Source organism: Bidens hawaiensis, unplaced genomic scaffold, assembly GCF_021521415.1.
Source record: "Bidens hawaiensis isolate Kalapana, Puna unplaced genomic scaffold, B.hawaiensis_p1.1 tig00001336_1, whole genome shotgun sequence".
Lineage (NCBI taxonomy): Eukaryota > Viridiplantae > Streptophyta > Magnoliopsida > Asterales > Asteraceae > Bidens > Bidens hawaiensis.
This window is the reverse complement of record NW_027491075.1, coordinates 4,053,043-4,076,556: the sequence shown is the minus strand read 5'-3', so window position 1 is coordinate 4,076,556 and position 23,514 is coordinate 4,053,043. Positions and strand designations below refer to the sequence as shown.

The following is a 23,514-nucleotide window of genomic DNA, read 5'->3' as shown; positions in this document are numbered from 1 at the left end:
ATTATTATTATTATTATTAACCCTGTCCGAACCGGATTGAAAAAGTTATTATAGATACTCATTTTTAACTTTTTATTTTAAATAAATAATGTAACTAAATAGTTTTCAAATTAAAATAACATAATAAAAAATTGAAAAAGCTATTATATATACTCATTTTTAACTTTTAATTTTAAATAAATAACTAGTAATTTGACCCCCTGCGTTGGGAGGGGGGGGGAACGCCGGGGCGTGTAACGAACCCGTTTGTGACCTTCCAAAACTTTTAATTGGAAATATTTGTACTAAAAGCTTCAATGTGAAAAAAGAAACAAACCAAACCTAAGAATTGAAACACATTCCGAGTAATCAAATGAAAACAAAAACTTGTAGTGAAAGCTTTGTTGAAACATATGCATATTAACTTGCAGAAGGCATAACATTAAACATAACTCAAATTATCATTTCTATTTAAATGAGTCATGAATTGCCAAAATCCCGAAAAGAATTTTGAACAAAAAATAACACCACCTTTTTATTAGTAACCGATTCAACAAATTTCCCTAAGCTATAACTACCTCTCTTTTGTAAGGCACCACTATTTCCCAAGATCAAAATGAGGTTTTGTTGCAGTGGTAATCCAATTAATCCATGGGTTGGATACCTTCTTTATAACATCCTATTCTTTATAACATCCTACTTTTGATGAAAATTAATAAAATAAATTCCATTTATTTTATAGTGTGTCGTTTATCGGTTTAAATAAATAAACTAATATAAGGTGGGCTTGGACTTTAAATGATGGAATAAGATGATGGAATAAGAGATTGAATGGGCATTAGGTCCATGGGCTTAAGGGAGTATAAATACCCCTTAAACCCTAATCTTTTCTATTTTTATACATCTCGACACCATAACCTACACCATCAAAAACACACACTAACACCATCCTTTAACCCAAGCCAAGATCCAAAGGTGAAAACCCGAACCCGTTGGTGCTAGATCGTCGTGACGAACTAAAATGACATCAAGATTAGACTGTGTTCGTAAACCGACTCGTTTAAGGTACTTTAATAATTAGAAATCGTTCATTAGGGTTCGGATTGGTTTAGGGGATCTTAGATCTGTTTGGGGATAATAAAAACGAATCCAATAGAACAAATTCTACTGAAATTCGTTAACAAATGATAGATTAATTTGTCAATGAATAATCGGGTTATAAATAAGCAAATCGCACCCTTTAAACGTAAATGTTGGACTGATTGGATGGTTGGGGTTTGTTGGCGCTAGTATGGAGAATCCATTGATACCAGATTCAAGTAATTTCATTAAGAAATGAGGATTAATTGGAAATCCTATGACTGTTGACTGTATATTGTTCATATCGATTTTGACTTTGACCTCTGAGTCAAAGTCTAGATAAGATTAATGCAATTCGTTATGACAAGGTAACGAACTAGTTAACCAATTCGTCATGGTAAGATAACTAATCAGTTTCCCAGTTTGTTATGATCAGATAACGAATCAAGTGATGCGTTACTCACCCAATTCGTTATGTTAAGATAACGAATCAGGTCACGTCAAAATAACGAATTAGATAACGAACTAATCTAACGAATCAGATCATGTAAGATGACGAATCAGATAACAAATCAAGTGGTTGTTACTCACCAATTCGCTAAGTACTGATAACGAATTAGACCACGAATCAGGCTGCTTTCAGATAACGAATTAGGCTTAATTCGCTATAACGAATTAGTGGGAGAATAAAATAATAATTTAAAATCCTAATGGAAAATGTGTTAACACAGTTAATGAAAATAAAAGTTTTTCAAACTGACCTGGCAGCTTAACCCCAACCAGGGGCTCCGCCCCTTGGACCCTGCTAGGGGCTATCTCCCCTAGAATGTATATGATACATACACACACACACACATATATATATATATACAACATATGAATATGTGTGAGTGACTAAAGAAAGTATATGTACGTTATGGGTATGTAAAGACAGTATGTGTGAAGATGAAGAGGTAAGGGATCAGACCCTAATAATATCTGAGATAGAGAAGAAAGAGATCAGACCCTAATAATATCTGAGATAGAGAAGAAATGAATCAGACCCTAATAATATCTGAGATAGAGAAGTAAACAGGGATCAGACTTTAATAATATCTGAGATAGACGAGAAAGGGATCAGACCCTAATAATATCTGAGATAGACAAGAAATGGATCAGACCCTAATAATATCTTAGATAGACAAAGGAAAGGGATAAAACCCTAATAATATCTGAGATATAGTGGACAGTACTTATATAGTAGGAAAGCATTAAATTATGAACGTGTGTATGAAATTATGTAATGAAAGTAAATTAGTAAAGTAATTATTATGTATCTTCGGATGCATGATTGAAGGTAAGTATACGTATTTTATGATGTATGAATAACTAGAACTCACTTAGCGTAGCAGGTGAGTAGGATGAGACAACTGGCTTGAGCGGGGACACATGGCAGAAGAATAAAAGTCTAGCATCTAAAGACTTGTTATGTTTTATAATCAATGTTTTGATTTTGAAAGACAAGATGAATGTTTTAAGACATGTTATGAATTATTATTGTAATGTTATGAAAGTTTTAATATTCCGCGAATGTTTTAATTAACTCTGATAATTGGAATTGTGTTTATGAGTAAATCCAACGTCCAATGTAGGGCACCGGTAACAGAGCCTTACATTCTTCATAGTAATTAAAATGCTCTACAATAAATATGTATAACATGTACAAATTTAGGCAATTTAGAAATAATAATGTTGATTATGACACACCTGAAAGTGACTTACAATTTTGATTGTCTGTACATTAGGTTCAGACCATTTTTCAGCTTGTGCCTTTTTCTCCAAAGTCTGCACAAAAAAAATAAGAATTTACATGCCTCACAAAAAAAGTGAACAATTTAACCAGAATGTGTATAACACGTTTAACACATGGCACGTGCAACAATGCCAGTTACATATACAAATATTTCCTTTTGCTTGAGTGACAAATAAGGAGGTTTTCCTTGTTATTTCTAGTGCCTGCTCACATGTGGCTGCAAGACGATAATGTAGTAATGCTCATTTACAACCTTAAAATTAGTTGGCATCTACCGTCATGCAAGACATATTCGTATTGCATTTTTGAATCAGAGTCGTATTTAACGCGTAGCCGACACCAATATTGGGATTTTAATTTTATTTGATGCTACCGAAATTGCCCATCAGGTAAAGACGTCATTTTAGTTTAGCATCTATTTTGCATTCCGATCAAAGTGTGTTTGCTTCTACTATTTTTTTCTGAAACATACCTTATGACCAGGGATGTTTTTCTCTAGGACTTCTGCAATTGTAGCTATTGGGTCTTTATTTCTCGTTAATATTTTTGGCCGAATGCTTTTGAACCTGCATTATTTAGTTAACTGTCAAATTCTTTTTGCAAATTTCATTTCATGGGTAGTATACTATATAGGCGAAAAAACGGATCTGATCCGATGTAGTCCTAAGCATTATTTGGGGCGGTTTTGGTTATCGATTACAGTTATGTTAGAATGACACGGGGTTAAATAAATAAGAAAAAAAAGAAACTCATAACTGAGTTCTGCCCGTTTAGGTAATTAATTACGGTAAAAACAATATGAAATGTAATAACAAACTCATTTTTGTTCTCAGGTTTCGATTTTCACCGTTCAGGTTGTTTTGAATTTTGGGAATTGTTTAATCAGTTTTCGTGCTACTTAGGTCGAGTTAGGGTAAAACAGATGTTTTAATTTTTTTTTTACTCAGGTTTCTTGTGGCTTCGTGTTGGGTTAGTTCATTGAGTTTGGGTCGGGTAGGCCAAGCATTCTTATTTAAGCTATGATTTTCTTCTTCCTTTTTTCTTAATCTTAACGTTGTGTCGTTGTTAACCATAATCGAATCCCAAAACTAACCTGAAACCACCTCACCTGAACTGACCTGAAACCGCCTCACCAGCTCACCTCAACTTGATTACCAAGTCTGAACCATCTAAACAAACCTAAACGAACAGTCAACCAAAAAAAACATAAAGCTGGAATTGAGAAATATACAAATAGAAACAAAATACCTTAACTTTATGCAACATTGCAGTCATCCAGTTGATACCTATACAGCTGAAGATGATAATCAACTTATAACCTTAAAAACTTAACTTTGATAAAAAAAATGAAGTAAAGTTTTCCAATTTTTCGTACCATCACCAAATGATCCAACAAAGGATCACCAGCTATGACCAATTATATCAAGATTTGGTGCAATGTCTTCTTTGCAAGCTGTATAATTCAATATCCAAAAGTTAAAACATTACAATAAATGAACTATAAAGTATAAAAATGGGTCTTTTAAGAACAAATCACTATAACCAAAATTTTCAAATTCAAACCTTGTTATCTCTATGGTTAATTATGGATGGAACTCGTGAATAACACTCTCATACTTGATAACTTGCTGCAACAAAAAAATGTAGAAAACAATCAGTGCAACATAAATTTAAGAATCTGATCGGTAGGATCGCCAAGAAAAGACGATCAAGAATTGGGGGTAAAATTAGGGTGTGTTTGTGTAAATGGTGTAACCCTATTTTCAGGTCAATCACGAACCGATGGAATTGATCCGAGATGCAGCTGCTTTGTTAGAATCTCCAAAATGATTTCGATGAAATAAATAGCGGCCACCGGCGGTGGTGGTAGTGAGGTTAAAGATTCAGTTTTGAAAAAGAAAGAAAGAAAGAGGAAGAAAAAGAGGTGGGTAGTGGAGAACAGGAGCACGTATCTGATGGGCGAGCTACGTGGCGTTACAAAGCTTGATGATGGAGAGTCAAGAAGACAGGTATTGGACAACGATGTTCAAACATGATGACATCTATGTATAAACATTGTTAGCCCATGATACAACCCTCACTTCACAACTTTAGACCATGTGACATTCGTCAATTTCGGATCACTTTTGTATTTGTTTTATCATGTAAACTCGTTTTGTAAACTGAAACCTTCGATATAATAAAAATGATGGATTTTATGTTACGTTATTGTTTTATACATGTCGGGTCTCAAAAACACCCTTTTCGGTCCCTAAAATGGCCTTAAAACGCTTAAAAACAACTCCGGGGGCCAAAACTACCAATTTTGAAAGTTCAGATTTTTCCCTTTGTGACCTTAGCTCCGCGCTAAGATCAAGGGGCAGAGACATTAGCGCCGCACTAAGGGAGGTCTGCACAGCTGCGTATTTTTGTTGTTTTATGCTTTGTTTTGATCCATTTTTCATGCAAATACTTGATATAAACACCCATATTTGACCCAACTCTTTCCCCTATATATACACCACTGTTCTCATCCATAATTCTCTGCTACATCTCTCATTTCTCTCTCAAAACATCAAAGATTCAAAGGTTGTTTATTAGTTGTTCTTGAGTGTTTGACTTCTAAAAGTCAAACTGAGTTAAATCTTTTATTCTAATTTGTTTATCTAACCTTATTAAAACTTGTTTATGGTGGCACAACATATATATAATATAATAACCCTTGTTACCTTTGGTAGTTACTTCTCCGGCTCCGGTCGGTGAGGTTTCGGACCTCGTAAGGCAAGGCTTCATGGAGAACTTCGTGTTCTTGATATATATATACTTATCTAACTTTATTATTATTTACTAATCATGCTTAACTTCTGCTCATTTTAGTTTGTTAGTCACGTATACAAGTCTTGGGTATGTGGAGACCATCTATGAACTCATTGTGAGATGGAAACCGAACCAACCGAACTTTTGTTAAAAAGACTTGTTGTTGACTTTATATTTGTAGAACTTAAATATTTTTATTTGTACATTATTATACAATATCTATGATATATGGGTATGTGAAATCCACCTATGAACTTGTTGTGATATGGAAACCGAACCGATCCGATTTTTGCTCGCTTAAGACACACAAGTGTGTTTTTAGCTATCAAGACTTGTATATTTGTTTAAAAATAGTTTACAAACTGATTTAATTTATTTTCCTAAGTACTTGGAAATGTTAGATCCAACTTGGTCTCATAACAAAGTTTGGACCGACAAAACCGAACACTCACTTAACGTACGTTGTTAGTTCTAAATCAATAGATCTACATATTTGGTTAAGCATTATTATATTTTAATGAGTTATCTCCTAAAAATTAATATTTTGGAAAGTTGACTTTGGGTTTGACCATTTGTCAAGACCCGAACCAACAACCCGAACACTCGTTAAAGACCCGTTTTAGTATCTTTGTCCCTAAGTAACTTGCATTATTGCATTTTACCCACCTTATTACTTACATAGGTTAAGTAAATAATAAGGTTAGATACTTTAACCTGGTTTCGAGCAAACTTACATTTTTAGAGGGTTATTATTATAAATTCGTAAATAGTTACATTTTAAACCTTGAACTTTAATTATTTACTTTTTTGCAACAATTATTTTATTTAAAGATCTTCAAGACAACCATTCTAAATCTAAGGCTTTATTTTATTTAGGCTTCATACGTTAAACCCGTCGTTCCGGAAAATCTCCAAATTATCAACTTTCAAGTTTATTACTTGAACGTGAGTACTTTCATACCCCGTTTTCTATCTTTTATTTTGGGGGTGACATTTCATCTTATCTAAACTAAATTTTTTGTACTTGGGTTTTAAACCACAAACGTTATTGTATACTTTACTTGAATAATTGCTTGATTTGGTGTTCCATGCTTAAATTTTATGTGTTTATCGCTTTTGGATGGTGGAACTATAAATCCTAGACCATTTGGCAACCCCTTATGGAAAGGTGTCGTTAACGTAATGCATTTAACGATAACTATAAAATCCTAGACTATTTGGCATCCCCTTATAGCTAGGTGTCGCTAACTTGTTTAGCAATAACTATTTTATCCAAGTTCATAGCTTTTATTATTGTTTCGTATAGTAGTTTTGTGGGTTTTCCTTACTATATATTATATGCTCAAAACTTATGAATTGCTTACCAAACTTTGTGTTGATAAACTTTATTTTATGAAATGTTACAGGTTTACATCTTGGTTGTTTTTGGATGCTTGAATAAAACGTCACAAATACCTTTAGGATATTAGCAAAAATGAACAATATATGATTTGCTACATGTTGTTATATTTTGTTATGACTTGTTATGAATATTGTTATGTGACATTTTCGATGTTGTGAAATGAAATGAGTTTATTAAATATTGTCGCTCAAAAGAGTGTCATGCGCTTATGGGCGATCGTTACACCTCGGCATGTTTCGCCGCCTTTGGTCGGGGTGTGACAGATTGGTATCAGAGCCATGACAATAAGAAAGATGGTTAGACGTAACGACCTAGAAATTGTTATGCTTAGGGTCTTATACGTGTGCTTATACGTGTTCACTTTATAATTGATTGTTCATATCGCATATCATTTATAAACTTGTTCAAAATTCACCAATATCCTAAATGTTCACATACACACACTTTCATAGTATTTCCAAGGTATCCTTACCTTAAAACGCAAAAAGTAGATTTTAATTGTGTTTTATGGATTGCAAGATTAACTTGGATCCCGTTGTTTCAAATCCCTTAAAGGTTGCGTTTATATTGGGTTTGTAGCCATCATAGAAAACGAGACATTATAAAATGACCATTTGACAAAAAGATTCCAAGAATCGAAGATGATTTACTTAACTGGGATGGTTGAGTTATAATGCTCATTTTCTAGGCCACAAATCGCGATATATATGTCAATTCTTTAAGTAGTCGAATGCGAGCGGTCCGGTCGCCATCCTTATTTGCGGTGTCAAAATAATAGAACTACGGTGGTTCGTGGACTAGTGTTTTGACATGACGTTGTATCTCGATTTATTGTGTTATTATCATTATTTGACTCGAAAACATGAAAAAGTTGTGATGGTTCGTACACATGTTTAGACTCCAATATGATGTTTTATCAGACTTTTTAGTGTTGGAATATCAAGTCATGGTGGTTCATGCACGATTTTTCCGACTCTATAAATCTTAAAATCTCAAATTTTCAAGCTTTAACCATCTCAAAATCTTTTACGTTTGTTTTCGGATTTGTTATTTATAAACAAAGTTTTATATATTTTATCTAACACTAACATCTTCTCCATACTAACTCTAGGATCCACAATCACAAAAATTTGAAATCCTACTTTATTTTATACACCCTCGTATTCATTTCTTTTTACCCAAAAACTTATTCCATTTTCTTTATAATCTTTTTAGCATGCCTCCATAAAGACCGCACAAGAACTCCAACCAACGCATGGCCGCATTTATCGTTAAGCAAATGGCCGCTGTGATTCCTGAACTTGTAACCCAAATCCAAGCTAACCAACCCGCACCCGTTGCTGCATCCGTTGAACCCAAACCCGTATCTTACTTGTACAAGCAATTTACTAGTGCCAACCCGTCCGAGTTTCTTGGAACCAATTGTGTGACTACCATGTTGCATGGTTCGAATCGACCGAGAGTGTGTTCCGACACAGCGAACACCCCGACGCGAAAAAGACAAATTTCGCGTCAAGAATGTTTAGACAAACCGCTCTAACATGGTGGGGTAGTGTTATGCATCTCCAAGGTTCGGAAACGGCTATGGCTCTTCCATGATCCGATCTAAAGGCACTCATGATGAAGAAATTCTGTCCAAAACACGAGCTCCAAAAGCTCGAGGAAGAATTTTGGAACCTAAAACAAGAAAGTGATGATAACGCCGCTTACTCACTCCGCTTCCATGAGTTGAGCATCCTTGTTCCTCATTTGGTTACCCCACCCGAACGTGAAATTGATAAATACACTGGGGGTCTACAAATGCAAATCCGGGACTCCGTTATGAGTAGCAAACCCATGAATCTTGAGGACGCCATCACTTTAGCCGGTGGGCTATCGAAAAATCATGTGAAGGCGGGCACTCTAAACCTCAAGAAAACGAGTGAGAAAGCCAAGCCCGAGCCCGTAACTCAAGCCAAGGTTGAACCCGCACCAGAAGCCATAAACTAATCCAACTCATCCCGACACAACAACAACAAGAAACCCAAAACCAACTACCGAAACTATGTTGTTACCCAACCCCAAACTCAAAAAACCCAAGCTCCACCCCTAAAACGAAAACCCTATGTTGGTAATGCGCCGCCATGCAACACTTGTTAACTCCACCACCCACCAAACACGCCGTGTCACCATTGTACCATTTGTAACCGATTTGGCCATATCAACACCAATTGTCGATCCACTCAACGAAACCAACCTAACCAACCAAGAACCTTTCCCCAAAATGCCTAAAACCGATATGCACCCTACCCACCAAATCAACCCCAACAACCCCGAGCTTGCTTCAATTGTGGGGATCTCAACCATTTTCGCAACAATTGCCCACGTTTAACTTTTGCTAACCAATATCAAACCGTAACCATACCCCATTACCAAACCCAAGCTTATCAAGTCCAAACCTATCAAACCCAACTTCCCCAACTTAATGCACCACTCATCTAACCCGTCCAAGCACCACCTCCACCTCCATGACAAGCACCTCAAGTCAACCAATGGCAATCAAGGGCGAGCTTTCATGATGAATGCGAATCACGCTCAAGTGGCAAACGATGTCGTGAACAGTATGTTTTTGGTGAATCATCATTTGGCTTCTATTTTATTTGATACTGGTGCCGATAGAAGTTTTATTTCTTTGAAATTTGAGTCGAAACTTGCTATGCCTCGAACTAAGATTTCCCAACCGTTCTCCGTTGAAGTTGCCAATGGCAATTCCATTACCATCAACTCCGTCGTCCGTGATTGTACTCTTATCCTTGCTAATCATAAATTCTCCATCGATCTCATCCCGATGCAAATGGGAAGTTTCGATGTCATAGTAGGCATGGATAGGTTATCTTTGCATCGTGCCAAAGTTGTTTGTTTTGATAAATTCATTCGCATTCCGCTAGTCAACGGTAAAATTCTTAAAGTCTTTGGAAACGCTACTTCTAGAAGACTTAATATCATGTCGTGCTCCCAATCGCAAAAGAACCTACGCCAAAAGTACATTCCGTTTCTAGCCCTCTCGGTGATGAAAGACAAGATATTTCCATTATACGTGATTTCCCCGACATTTTTCCTGATGATGTCACCGGTCTTCCACCCGTTTGTCCGATTGAGTTTCGATCTTATGCCCGGCGCGATGCCCGTGGCCAAGGCTCCTTATCGTCTAGCCCCATCGAAAATGCAAGAACTATCAAACCAACTCTAAGAACTTTCCGATAAAGGTTTCATTCGTCCTAGCTCTTCTCCTTGGGGCGCTCCCATCTTATTCGTGAAAAAGAAGGATGGTTCGTTTCGTATGTGCATCGATTACCGAGAACTTAACAAACTCACCATCAAAAATCGATATCCCTTGCCACGTATCGACGACCTATTCGACCAACTTCAAGGCGCAACTTGTTTCTCCAAAATCGATCTTCGATCGGGTTACCATCAATTGCGTGTTCGCGAATAAGACATTCCTAAAACCTCTTTCTGTCCTCAATATGGACATTTTGAATTTTTGGTTATGCCCTTCGGGTTAACAAATGCACCCGCGGTATTTATGGATCTCATGAACCGCGTTTGCAAGCCATTCCTTGATATATTCATTATTGTCTTTATTGATGACATCCTTATCTTCTCTAAATCCAAAGCTGAACATGAACATCATTTGCGTTCCATTCTGCTTCTAAGCGTTGTCATTCAAACCGATCTTCAAATTCGTATCTTCCAAGCTCAACGTGCTTCCGTTGAAGAAGGTAACATGTACGACGATATGTCATGTGGAGCCGAACTTCAACTTGAAACCAAACCCGATTGTCTTTTATACTTTCTCAATCGTTTGTGGGTTCCCAACCGGGATGTATTCGTACTTGTATACTCGACGAAGCTCACAATTCGCGGTATTCCGTTCATCCCGGTGCGGATAAGATGTACTTTGATCTTCGTGCTACCTTTTGGTGGCCGGGTATGAAAAAGGACGTAGCGTTGTTTGTATCTAAATGTCTTACATGCTCAAAATTCAAAGCCGAACATCAAAGACCTTTTGGGTCTACTCGAGCAACCACCGATTCCCGTTTGGAAATGGGAATACATTGCTATGGACTTTATCACTAAACTACCCAACACCTAAAAAGGCAACGATAGTATTTGGGTGATCATTAATCGTTTAACCAAATCCACTCATTTCATTCCGATCCGTGAAAAGTATTCTGTCGAGCAGCTGGCTCAAATCTATGTTCGGGAGATCGTGTGTCGATACGGTTTACCATTATCATTTCTGATTGTGATGCCCGTTTTACCTCTCATTTTTGGCGATCTCTTTAAGAAGCCTTGGGAACTCGTCTCGATCTTAGCACCACTTATCATCCTCAAACGGACAGTCAATCCGAACGTACAATCCAAACACTCTAGGATATGCTACGAGCGTGTGTTATTGATTTCGGTGGGAATTGGGATTCTCACATCCTTTTCATCGAGTTTTCCTATAACAATAGTTATCATTCTGGCATTGATATGGCTCCTTTTCAAGCTCTTTACGATCGTAAATGTCGTTCCCTGATTAGTTGGAACGAAATCGTGAAACTCAAGTCACGGGACCCGAAATGGTCCAAGAAGCTACTGACGTCATTGATCAAATCTGTAAGAACCACTTAGCCGCTAGAAGTCGTCAAAAGAGTTACGCCGACAAACGACGAAAACCGATCGAATATAATGTTGACGATCTTGTCCTTCAAAAAGTATCTCCTTGGAAGGGGGTAGTCCGTTTCAGAAAGAAGGGTAAGCTAGCTCCTCGTTTCGTTAGTCCTTTAAAAATCCTTGAACGTGTTGGGAAGGTGGCTTATCGACTCAAACTACCGCAAGAACTTGATGGTGTTCATCCAACATTTTATGTTTCGAATCTTAAAAAAAGTGCTTAGCCGAGGGTAATCTCCATATACCTCTCGACGAAGTGCATTTCGATGAGTCGATGATTATGGTTAAACGACCTGTCGAGATCATGGATCGCAACGAGAAGAAAACCAAGCGTAGTCGTATTCGGTTAGTCAAAGTTCGATGGGAATCACGGCGTGGCGCGGAATTTACTTGGGAACGAGAAGACGCAATGAAAGAGAAGTATCCACATTTGTTTGCATCACCGTCTTCATCTTAAATTCGAGACGAAATTTTCAAAAGTAGTAGATACTGAGACATTAGTCAATTTCGGGTCACTTTTGTGTTTGTTTTATCTTGTAAACCGACCCGTTGTGTAAACTGAAACCTTCGATATAATCAAAATGATGGATTTTAGGATACATTATTGTTATATACTTGTCGGGTCTAAAAAATACCCTTTTCGGTCCCTAATATGGCCTTAAAACGCTTAAAAAAAACTCCAAGGGGGCCAAACCTGCCAATTTTGAAAGTTCAGATTTTTCCCTTTGTGACCTTAGCGTCGCGCTAAGATCAAGGGGCAGAGACCTTAGCGCCGCACTAAGGGAGGTCTGCACAACTGCGTATTTTTGTTGTTTTATGCTTTGTTTTGATCCATTTTTCATGCAAATACTTGATATAAACACCCATATTTGACCCAACTCTTTCCCCTATATATACACCACTGTTCTCATCCATAATTCCCTGCTACATCTCTCATTTCTCTCTCAAAACATCAAAGATTCAAAGGTTGTTTATTAGTTGTTCTTGAGTGTTTGACTTCTAAAAGTCAAACTGAGTTAAATCTTTTATTCTAATTTGTTTATCTAACCTTATTAAAACTTGTTTATGGTGGCACAACATATATATAATATAATAACCCTTGTTACCTTTGGTAGTTACTTCTCCGGCTCCGATCGGTGAGGTTTCGGACCTCGTAAGGCAAGGCTTCATGGAGAACTTCGTGTTCTTGATATATATATACTTATCTAACTTTATTATTATTTACTAACCATGCTTAACTTCTGCTCATTTTAGTTTGTTAGTCACGTATACAAGTCTTGGGTATGTGGAGACCATCTATGAACTCATTGTGAGATGGAAACCGAACCAAACCGAACTTTAGTTAAAAAGACTTGTTGTTGACTTTATTGTTGTAGAACTTAAATATTTTCATTTGTACATTATTATACAAGATCTATGATATATAGTTATGTGGAATCCATCTATGAACTTGTTGTGAGATAGAAAGCGAACCGATTTAATTTTTACTCGCTTAAGACACACAAGTGTGTTTTTAGCTATCAAGACTTTTATATTTCTTTAAAAATAGTTTACAAACTGATTTTAATTATTTTCCTAAGTACTTGGAAATGTTAGATCCAACTTGGTCTCATAACAAAGTTTGGACCGACAAAACCGAACACTCACTTAACATGCGTTGTTAGTTCTAAAACAATAGATCTACATACTTGGTTAAGCATTATTATATTTTAATGAATTATCTCATAACAATTAATATTTTGGAAAGTTGACTTTGGGTTTGACCATTAGTCAAGACCCGAACCAACAACCCGAACACTCGTTAAAGACCTGTTTTAGTATCTTTGTCCCAAAGTAACTTGCATTCTTGCATTTTACCCACCTTATTACTTAACATGGGTTAAGTAAATAATTAGGTTAGATACTTTAACCCGGTTTCGAGCAAACTTACATTTTTAGAGGGTTATTATTATAAATTCGTAAATAGTTACATTTTAAACTTTGAACTTTAATTGTTTACTTTTTGAAACAATTATTTTATTTAAAGATCCTCAAGACAACCATTCTAAATCCAAGACTTTCTTTTATTTAGGCTTCATACGTTAAACCCGTCGTTTCGGAAAACCTCCAAATTATCAACTTTCAAGTTTATTACTTGAACATGAGTACTTTCATACCCCGTTTTCTATCTTTTATTTTGGGGGTGACATTTCATCTTATCTAAACTAAATGTTTTATACTTGGGTCTTAAACCACAAACGTTATTGTATATTTACTTGAATAGTTGCTCAATTTGGTGTTCTATGCTTAAATGTCTATGTGTTTATCGCATCTGATGGTGGAACAATAAATCCTAGGACATTTGGCAACCCCTTATGGCAGGGTGTCGTTAACGTAATGAAATTAACGATAACTATAAAATCCTAGACTATTTGGCATCCCCTTATAGCTAGGTGTCGCTAACTTGTTTAGCGATAACTATTTTATCGAAGTTTATAGCTTTTATTTATTGTTTCATATACTAGTTTTGTGGCTTTTCCTTACTATATATTATATGCTCAAAACTTATGAATTGCTCACCAACCTTTGTGTTGATAAACTTTATTTTATGAAATGTTACAGGTTTACATCTTGGTTGATTTTGGATGCTTGAAGAAAGCGTCAAAAATACCTTTAGGATATTAGCAAAAATGAACAATATATGATTTGCTATATTTTGTTATGACTTGTTATGAATATTGTTATGTGACATTTTCGATGTTGTGAAATGAAATGAGTTTATTAAATATTGTTGCTCTAAATAGTCTCATGTGCTTATGGGCAATCGTTACACCTCGGCATGTTCCGCCACCTTTGGTCAAGGTGTGACAGACGAAAGCAGAATGTATGAGGTACAAATAAGAAGGCAGAAGGTGCAACCCTAGATGCATAGTAAACTTTAAAATTGTAATATATATAATATAACTAAATAGTTTTCAAATTAAAATAACATAATATAAAATTAAATCAGCATTCTATTAACAAAAAAAATACAAGACTTGCTAAAAACACATAGATAAATTTAAAAAAAAGATGGATAAAATTACTGTTGTCCCCAACATTCAGTGCTTTCTTATTTTTGAGCTAAAACCGCTTTTTAAGTTGCGCTGATCATTTACAAATGAAATGCATATCCGACTGCATTTGTTAGGCTAACAACGCCTAATGTTGTTATTTCAAAACAAGTTGTGAGGCTTTGTTATTCCTGGTTTTACTTTGTCTCACTTGATGTTTACTTTCTTAAATTTCGGCTAGTTCGAGATCAAGCTTGGCCGCCTTTTTCTTGTGAAGTCGGTATGACATCTACCAAATTCAATCGTAGCAATCTCCTACGTCTTTATAAGAGGAAAACCTTTTTTGGATATTTCTTTCCTATACTCAAAATTTATGAAAATTGGAAACTTCAAACATTCACCAAAATACAATTAACAACACAATTGTCATATGTTGTTAATGCAATTACAAGTTACCTTATAAATAAGGTGTCAATCTTAATAAATGTGATAACTGGTTTAAAAAAATGTGTATTGCTTTCATATTTTAACTGTAAAACATACTAAATACCTTAATTATGTATTAATCAATAGGTAATTATCACAAATAAGCAACTGATAGAGAATAAATGCCAATAAGATGTTTGTTCTTGAGACAACATTTGTAACCAGAATATGATTTACTTTTTGAACATTAAAATCATCTTCATCACTAAAATCATCATCTTCACGTTCAATCAACTGAAATATAATAAAATACAATCACTCATTGAAGACGCGAATCAAAATTGAAACATGTCTAATAAAGTCTAATAAAAAGGTGAGTGCTATGAGGTTTACTTCTTAGAATTTGTAATAAGAATGGTGCTTCGTTTACACCATAACCTCCACACCAATCACTCATTTAAAGCCCATAAACTGTTTTTTAAGTACCTAAAAGTGGGAAAGCAATGTAATTACGATTTATTTTTTTTAATTGAAAAGATAAAAAAAAAGGTTATACATATCTAATGCACATGGCATATATATAATTCATGGAATCAGATGTCGAAACTGAATTTTTTACGGTTTCCAAACTAAAATGTTTAATGGATCCTATACATGTGATCTATTAACGCAACTACATAAAAAGAAACTTATTCGCAAATTAACTTATTTGCAATCACCTCTTCAACAGCACGAAGAGCAACACGATGATCACCAACAGCAGCTCCAATACGAAGGTGTCAAATTGCTAACTTTGAAACTAATGAATAGTTCAGTTTTGTTTTCTTTTTTGACTGAATCGAATGTTGGATGAATATGGTAGGAAGAACAATATATATTGGAAACAGGTAAGAAACGGCTTATTATGTATAATAATAACCAATATTGTAGAAATCAGATAATCGTCACATCACCTAGGATTCCACCCCGGTACCTTCTTGTCCTTCCACAAGTAGATTGGCCACTTAACACACAAATCAAAAAGTTAGATAATAAAAAAACAAAAATCATTTATCAAATTTAGCATTGTTACTTTATATTATTTGAAAAAAAAGCAACTTGAATAAACACTTATGTGAGGAAACCATTGTTGTAAAAGTCAGATTCTAAGGCCTTGGAATTGGCGATTCCAAGGTCCTAGGACATCAACCTTACCGCCTTTTCTTAACTCGGACACCATTACTCGTCAAGGTCCAACTCGGTCAAAAGTCGGAGTACTCGGGATTACTCGGCCTCCAAGGTCAACTCGGCCAAAAAAAATTATTTTATTTTTTAATTTTTTCTAATTTTTTTTATTTTTTTTTTATTTTTTAGTAAAAAATTAAAAATAATAGCAAACCATGAATTTTTTGAATTATGTTTTTTTCATGTGAATTATGCTTATCTTAAGATATATATAATATCCAATAATTATTTTATGTTATATTTATCATGTCCGAGTACAAGCCGAGTACTCCCCGAGTACTCCGAGTACTCTCTACAAGGGAGTCGGTCGCCTAGGGACCGCCTAGCGAGTTTTACAACATTGGAGGAAACTAACCTTTTCTTTATAATCTCCTAATCCACATTATACCGATTCACAAGTTGTAACTAGATCTATAAATTATCTCCCAATCTGTACAGTAAGATATCGATCTAATAAGGTTGAGATCAATAATTATAAAATCGTGTTTACAAATTGTACTATTGATGACAAGAGGAAACCAAGTTTTGCTTTATAAATTATAATTATTAAACATTAAGCTTCAATGAGTGGGAATATGGGATACTAATCATATTATCAAACTTTAGGAAGCCAAAAAAAGGGACGTCTTAACAGGAAAAGACCTCGTGTTAACTCAAAGAACAATTAATTAGCTCTTGGTTCTAAAAACAATTTATTTCGATTCGGTTTTTCATTTTCAGTCATTCGGTTTCGGTTTACAATATTAAAATTTTAGCTGATGGTGTCTTAAAACCCATCAAAGCTGGATTGTAAGAAGTCTAAACTGAAGTTTGACACTACTCAACATTATTACAAACGGTACACGAACATTAGAAAAGCCACAGTAAGGAAATTGATCTTACTTTTTGCAGCAAAGTATATGTCCTAAAAGTTATACACAATGTATAGAATATAACAATAATAAATATGAGAATGTAAATCAAAATAATTAATAACAAATAACAAAAAGAATGCTTATTTGCAGTGTACATCCGTTGAATAAGTTTGGGTTAATGGTATATTGGATACACTGTAACATCCCAAATTTTTAAACAATAATATTTAAATATATTATTTATTTATGGCGTAATAGTTACTCGGATTACTAGAGAAATAATAAAAGAATAGAATTATAAAGAAGGAAAGATAAGTAGGCTATTAGATGGATTAATCATGGACTAAAAAGGAAAGATGGGTCTTAGGTTCATGGGCTTGAGGGAGTATAAATATCCCCCTTAAAACCTAAATCTTTCCATTTCCACCCATCTTATCCATTTTACACCACAAAACACACACACCCTCTCTAGTCACGACCGCAAGAGGAAGAAGAGGATCCAAGGGCCGACCGAGCTAAACCTTAGTAGATCCTTGATATACAACAACATACAAGATTTTAGTACATAGCCAAGCAAAGCCGTAACCTAGAAACACCAAAAAGGTATGTTCTTTACGTTTAAAGGTTACGTTTTTATGAACGGTTTGCCATAAAACTTAACCCTAGAGTAGAACGAGTCTAGACGTTTCATAAAAATGAAAACTTGATGATTAAAAGGGACAAAATGGACTCATGGGTATATACGGTTCATAAAGGAAACCCTAGATCTAGCTTAGAACGTTTTAAATCTATAAAGGTTTAAGCTTTATACCTAAAACGAGTTGGATCTAGGTGATGTATTAATATTAGGTGTAAACAGTTAGGAAATGTGTTGAAAGTGGTTAAAAATCACGATATGGACTGTTAAGGTTAACTGGGTTAGGTAAGAAAGTGAAAGAAATAAGAAAATGGGGACTGGGAGCATCAGACAAGGGTTTTCGGTCAAACCGAGCTTTCGGTTGAGTTCTCGGTCCAATATGGAGTTCTCGACCAACCCGTGTTCTCGGCCAATGGGGGGATTTCGGTTAACACGAGATCTCGGTCAACACGAGATCTCGGTCAAACAGGGGATCTCGGTCAACATATGCTCTTTGCCTAGATGTTCTCAGCTGACCCAGTTTCTGTTGGGCCTGAACCTAGTTGGGCCTAGGAGCTTTAATGGACAGTTGGGTCTGGCCTAACTAAACCCACAAACTTTAAGCCCATAACCCATCTGAACCAAATGGGCCTGACTTAGAATGAGTGTTGGTAAATTAAAATACCAGCTTAAATAATTATACGGTTAATTAACATATATATATATATATATAACAGTTAGCCATGCACAATTAAGGAAGGGGATAACGATTAACGGCGAGCGCAATAGGATCCAGGTGAGTTTCTAGCCCCATTCCTTATTATGTTTTCGGGGCTGTGTGCATACTCGATGTGATTAGTTAATACACTTACCTTAAGTGGTAAGTGTATGCCCTATATGATATATGTGATAGGAATGATTGATTGCTTGTCGGTACGCGAACGATCTTCGGATATTGCGCGTACTATCAGGTTAGAAATAAAGATATGGATGTTATGTGTAACGTATGGATGATGCATGAGCATTGTAAATGGACACTTGTTGAGGCGTGAACGAACTTCGGATATTTCACGTATCGACAAGGGGTATGATTGTTAAATGAATAATGTAAAGAACGCCTAGAGTGTTCTTATGCTATAATGTAATTATTGTATATGTGAAGTATGCAAGTATACAGGTACATGATTGGTATGTGAGTTCTACCTCCGACGTAGTAAGTTAGGATGGCGAATCCCTCTAACTTCTGTTGGACATAGACTTGGCAGGTGATGGCGTAGTTAAGGACTACGAGCTTTATACGTGATATAGGTGGTATATGTAAAAGTAGATAGGGACGGTGGGCCTTATACGTGTTATAGGTGGTAGATGTTAACGTGGATAAGGACTGCCGACCTTATACCTATTGTAGATAGGCACCAGCATAGGAAAGGACTGTGGACCTTATACGTGTTGTATTTGTGTTGTGGTAGCATAGGGGAGGACTGGGGACTTCGTACGTGCTATGGTTTAGGTTGCAACATAGGGAAGGACTGAGGACCTTGTACGTGTTGTTAATATAGGATGGTATAGGGAAGGACTTCGGACCTTGCACGTACTAAAATTGATGAACATAGGTAAGGAATGCGGACCTTTTACGTGTTCACGACCTTGAGTACAGGTATAGACGGTGGACTATGAACGTACTCTCGGTAGACTGAGGTTAGTGATTGTAGGTATGCATGTATGGTAGTAGGGTAAATGATTAAGTATGGATATGTATCTTGGATATGTATGTATGTATGATATGTGTATGTATTGTACGTCGCCTGATTAACTAGAATTCACTCAGCGTAGCTGACTTTTAGTATGCACGCAGGTGAATATGTTTAATGAGCTAGCATGAGGAGGGCACATGGCATGGATTGAACGGCTGGCATCTAAAGATGAAAGAAATGATGTTTTCAATATAATGTTATGGTCTTAAAGAAAAGATTAATGTTTTGTATCGAATGATTAAAGTAACGTTTCCGCGAAAGTTTTAATTAACTCTGATATTAGAACCGTGTTTACGAGTAAATCCAACGTCCAAATGTGAGGCACCGGTAATGGGGCCTTACATACACATATAGGATTGCCTCAAATATCATAATCTGCAAAAAAACATCATTACACATTTACAATAAGATTTGTTCATACCCAACATGAGTAAACAAAAAAACCTAAGATGAAACTGCTTATGTGTAATTGATGTCGATCAGTATAATTGAAGCGGCATATGAATATTGAATTAGTGAAATTAGAATTCTAGTTACATTAATCAACGGCAACAGATACGAAATCGAGATAAAAGAAGTAGAAGCATACGTTTTCTAGCACTAAAAACATTGTGAACCGGATTTTCCCTACCAAGTAGGCGAAAAACCTTCAATTTGAGTTGACTTGAAAAAAGGGAGCGGTAGGTCGTTCTTCACAAGATGAAAAATGAATCTAAGCAAGATGAATCAAATGTTGGATGAATATGATGGGGATGAATAGTTTCACTGGGTCTTTTTCTATAGCGGCAGTGTAAGTCCCCCCGGGGGCGTCGCCGATCGATACGAGATCCGCACGAGGTCTAGGAGTGCGGAATCCTCCTAGACTCGTTTATTGGTGTAAAGATGAAGAACACAAACACGTACACGAACAAATACACGAACAAATACAAGAACGGGATAATCAAATCTGCAGATTCTTATATAATAATCAAAACACTTACATACCAAACATGAAAACAAATGACACGGCCGACCCGATGTGAGCTCTACCTCGGGCCGTCCCACATGGCTCACTCTCTCGGTTTCTCTCTAGCTAATTAAACTTATCACACAATACTCTGATTTCTGGATTACTAACCCTAAACACAACACACATATATATATATATAAACTTCACGGGCTTGGGCCTGTAGGCGAAGTTGTTACAACTTCGCCTATGGCGAAGTTGATATAACTTCGCCTATGGCAGAAGTTGTGCTAACTTCGCCTATGGCGAAGTTGTTCTAACTTCGCCTGTGGCGTTCCGCTGGTCAGAATTGCATAGCGACGGTCACAAAATGCACCAACAGACTCCCCTTTGACCGTTGCTCTCAATTCTAACAAACACGAAAGATCATCTGTTACAAAAACATGCACCAACAGACTCCCTCTTAACTGATGATCTTCTGTTTGCCCTTCAACCAGCCTTGTCAGAAACTGTCATGTAGCTTCACAAATCTTCCAATCACCCAGCGTCTTCCATATCAGATCTCCCCTTCAGTGTAAGCTTCTCCGACTATAACGATTAAGGTCTTTGAAATGCATGCATCCTCGTGCCAATAGATCATCTCAACCAATCACGTGAGTCCATCTGACTTCACCAACACGTGAAGTTGGGCGTCCTCCACAACTTCACCAACTCGTCGGCATACGATAAGGTTTAATCTTCAACTACTCAACATCAAGTGATCAATTTCATCACAAAACCACCTTGACAGAATCTAACACATGACCATTAATTAATCCGAAGCATCTTCAATCACCAGGGATAACGATCAAGAACATAAACACTTTAGTTTCCGATTAAATCCAACTTGTTCCAGAATTTTCACTCTAATAAATAAGAATCACGTTTCAGGATCCAATTCTCGAACGCCTTGAAAATAACATAAATAATATGCTCTGACCGCAATCCAGTAATGACGAAAACCTTCAGTTCAATTTGACTTTCTTCAGTTGGTCAACCTCGAACAACAACAATTTTATCGCCCACAAACACCCAAATATGTGTCAATATCCAGTTTCAAACAATATCTCATTTTCAACCTCAACTCCATATCCAGAGTTGACACGTATTTGTTCACACGTAAGACCAGGAGGTAACAAGATCACTCGTTGACGGAACAACATCTTTGGTCTCACAATAATCGTGTACACCTGGCCATACAGACGAAAACACCAAAATACTTTTTTTTTTTTTTTTTTAACTTCGCCGAGAAGTCAACTTCGCCTAAAGTCAACTTCGCCTGTTCATAACTTCGCCTGGCTATAACTTCGCCTGTCCATAACTTCGTCAGACCTTATATCTTCGCTGAAACCCTACGAACAGTGACGGCAACTTCGCCTGATGAACAATAACTTCGCCTGCGGCGCTGTTCGGCCAGAAACGCACAGAAACGTGCCAGAAACACCAAAACGCAGATCTCGAACCATAGCATAAGAGCCTAAGGCTCTGATACCACATGTAGGTCCCCCCCGGGGGCGTCGCCGATCGATACGAGATCCGCACGAGGTCTAGGAGTGCGGAATCCTCCTAGACTCGTTAATGGTGTAAAGATGAAGAACACAAACACGTACACGAACAAATACACGAACAAATACAAGAACGGGATAATCAAATCTGCAGATTCTTATATAATAATCAAAACACTTACATACCAAACATGAAAACAAATGACACGGCCGACCCGAGGTGAGCTCTAACTCGGGCCGTCCCACACAGCTCACTCTCTCGGTTTCTCTCTAGCTAATTAAACTTATCACACAATACTCTGATTTCTGGATTACTAACCCTAAACACGACACGCACATATATATATAAACTTCACGGGCTTGGGCCTGTAGGCGAAGTTGTTACAACTTCGCCTATGGCGAAGTTGATATAACTTCGCCTATGGCAGAAGTTGTGCTAACTTCGCCTATGGCGAAGTTGTTCTAACTTCGCCTATGGCGAAGTTGTTCTAACTTCGCCTGTGGCGTTCCGCTGGTCAGAATTGCATAGCGACGGTCACAAAATGCACCAACAGACTCCCCTTTGACCGTTGCTCTCAATTCTAACAAAAACGAAAGATCATCTGTTACAAAAACATGCACCAACAAGGGCGTAGCCCTGGACCACCTCGGTGGGTAGTTATCCATTTGTAGATCTGTGAGATCATCTTTTCTATTCAATATAGTTTACACTTTTGATTTTATCTTTTCTATATTCAGTACTTATCACATCCACTTTTAAACACTTCTATATTCCACATAATCACATACTTCTATATTTTCATTCTATAACTAAAATACTTAACTAAAATACTTTTATTTAAGTAACTTATTTTTTATTTCATATTATTTAAAAATAAAATAAGTTCTAGTAAATCAATTTACATAAATAATAGAAGTCATATAAATAAAAATTTAAAATTACGTAAACAGTAAATAAAACAACCACACACAAACATAAATCAAAAAAGTTACATAAACTAATGTTAAAAACTCTACCTCACTCAAACCGACTATTGTTTTATAGACCATATATGCTCTACTAAATCATTTTGAAGCGCATGATGATCTTCATTGTTACGTATATTCCTGAATATTGTTAAATGACAGTTTCTTTTGGGCTTCTGAGGTATTTTTTCGAATAAAGTTCAATAACACCTCTACAAAACCTTTGAAGACACTCGACGACAATACGTCACCAATATGTATATATTCATTCGTTTGGTCAGAAGCCATGCCATACGCCAACATTTGTGTGGCACACGTGCATTTTTGTCGGGGAGATAAACAAGAAAAAGAATTATAGCACTTCTTATATATTTATATAAAGTTTACTAGAATTAGACCCCGTGT

The 23,514-nt window shown here is 36.3% G+C and overlaps 1 long non-coding RNA gene across 4 annotated transcripts; it reads right to left on the bottom strand.

Moving 5' to 3' along the window:
* Window positions 1–241: 241 nt before the first annotated feature.
* Window positions 242–4,872, bottom strand: LOC143571982 (uncharacterized). Of its 4 annotated transcripts, XR_013142196.1 has the most exons (5): window positions 4,632–4,872; window positions 4,415–4,479; window positions 3,960–4,304; window positions 2,713–2,736; window positions 242–643 (listed from the first exon to the last, which is right to left on the bottom strand). It is a non-coding gene; the product is annotated as an uncharacterized LOC143571982 (long non-coding RNA). The 4 variants fall into 4 exon arrangements; XR_013142194.1 differs by lacking the exons at window positions 242–643; window positions 2,713–2,736 and having other exon boundaries at window positions 2,815–4,137; window positions 4,227–4,304; XR_013142192.1 differs by lacking the exons at window positions 242–643; window positions 2,713–2,736 and having other exon boundaries at window positions 2,815–4,304.
* Window positions 4,873–23,514: the final 18,642 nt, after the last annotated feature.